Source organism: Austrofundulus limnaeus, unplaced genomic scaffold, assembly GCF_001266775.1.
Source record: "Austrofundulus limnaeus strain Quisiro unplaced genomic scaffold, Austrofundulus_limnaeus-1.0 Scaffold981, whole genome shotgun sequence".
Classification (NCBI taxonomy): Eukaryota; Metazoa; Chordata; class Actinopteri; order Cyprinodontiformes; family Rivulidae; genus Austrofundulus; species Austrofundulus limnaeus.
The window spans coordinates 150,443-152,819 of NW_013953383.1; positions in this window are offsets into that span (position 1 = coordinate 150,443).

Here is a 2,377-nt window from a genome sequence, read left to right on the forward strand (position 1 = left end):
AGCTAGTGTTATTTCATTAGGGTTATTGGCTATATTATGATTTCTACGTTTTTTTTTTCTGGATCTTACTCATAGTAAATAAGATCAACTTATAAATCAAAGAGTAAAGTGTAAAGAGTATGAAAACACCTTCAGCATATTCACGATAAACTAGTTAAAGAGTAACTTACCCCAAAATTAACTTTTTTAGCTGATAAACTGTCTAGAATGTGTCTAAAATGTTATATAGTACTGTTTCTGTGCTAATTTTAGATGTTTTGTGCGTATTTGTTCAAATCTGCAATATTTGGTCTAAAAACGTCTTTTTGCTGCTCATATGGGTAGAGCAGTGGTACTGCAGGTTAATTTCCATATTGGTTAACGGCTCTCCACGGTGACGTGTCTTCTCCACGGTGTCGTCACAGCGGCTGTGTTCTGGTATAAAAGCCTCTCCCTAAGACACACCCCTGCAGCAGTCAGAGGATGGAACAGTAAGCAAGCTTAGCATGATTGTCTGTTGACCTTCAGCCTCGGGTGGGGAGAGCTGACTGCTGCGCTGCTCCCTCCCTCCCCCCACACACACAGTACGTCCGGCACAGCGGGAGGGGAGGAGGGAAAAAAGGCAGAAAGACAGGGGGGCAGCTGCAGCCCTAACGCACCGAACTTCAGTCAAACAAGACCCAACGCTTTTATTCATGATTTAAACTAGCAATCTTGTGAGCAGCTGCAGCTGAATGCTTTTATTTTTTTTATATCAGGCTGTCACGGAGCGCTCCTCCTCCTCTGTCCGAGGCTAATGTGGTGTGAGGCGGACAGCTCAGCCGAGGCTGCTGGAGCTGGAGCTGGAGTTCAAGGTCCTGACCCAGGGAGCCAACACGAGTCAGTCCCAGACTGAGCTGACTTGATCAAGTCTCTCTCTGCCTCTGGTGAGGAGGGGGGTGAAAAATCCTCCACCTCAGACTGTTCAAAGATGTAACTATCTGCGTCGCTGTGGTCACTCTCCATGTAGCATCAATTATGCTAATGCTAGCTGTCGATTTCTTTCGTCTTGGCCACACCTCCGCTCTCTAACCCCCCCTCCCCTACCCACACCCCCTCCCCTATGCACTTTGATGCATTTTTCAAATTTCGCCTTGGGGCGGAGTTATCTTTTCACAGGAGGGGGTAAGATACACTTTAATGAGTTATATTCAAATACATAAATAAACAAGAGGGTTTGAATAAGTTTATTTTATGGGAAGTATTCATATTTAATTAGATTTGTTTAAATTTTTTACCTATACCATGAATGGATAAATCAACCGTTTGGTAGAGCACATTTTCAAAAAATTATTTATAATATATTTAGAAGTTTTGAGCTGCATCAAGTGTCATAATTCTGTTCATTAAGGCCTTTATTACCAAAATATGTTTAAAAAAGTATTAATTTCTTTCAAAGTTTTTCAAAAACTGTCATAACGTCATGTTAAATTTCCTTGTTCTTGACTTCCTGGTTGGAGGGGGGAAAGACGAATCAACCATTTATTTTCACAGTGCCTTCTGGTGGATGTTTTTAGCATTACAAACTTCAACCAAATGGTAGAGATGGCTCAATCAGTTTCAGTTTGGTTAAACACTCCCTTCTTTGAATTTTATCAGCTCAAAATATGGTCAACCAAACCTTAAATTGAGTTTAGGATTAGGAATGGACTAGTATAGATTAGGCATGAATGCAGTTACAAAAATGACAGGAAATCAAAACAAAATCCTCAGTTTGATGCAAATATAATTGTGTGTGTACACACATTTTTGCTACTTGGGGACAATGTTTGACCATTTTGCTGGTACACACAGGCTGGTGAGGACCCACTGTTCCTTATGTAGACAAAAGCCCGGGGGGATCAGTTTAGGCCTAAGGTGCCTCAGGTATGTACCTGTGAGGTTAGGTTTAGGGTCAGGGGTCAGGTGTGCGGAGTATTTACTCAGAGGGTCCCACCTGCTGCCTGATGGCTTCCCAGAGTTGGCAAATCCCTTAGGAAGTGCATGTGAGATCAGGTCCAGTCCTGGACCACTGAGTCCTAACTTTATGTGAAGTGCATGGTGGAGTCAGCTGTTCCAGTTGGAGACGGCCTGTTGATTTTTATGTGCTATGTAAGATGTAGTGGAATACGACTGGCATATTCCAGTGAGTGAATGTCTACTGTATGAGTAGAACTCAGCCAGTACCTTGAGTGTTTGTGTAACCCAGGTGTTTAAACCCCATTATCTTATTTCCTCTTAGCTCTGCTGTTCACTTGTTCCCACAGTAAAGTCTTGCGATAGTTCTAATACAATGAATGGTAATTCTCGCAAGATTATTCAATAGATTGTACAGCCAATCGCTGTGAGTTATTGGGAGTCACGTGGGCAGTTGGATCAG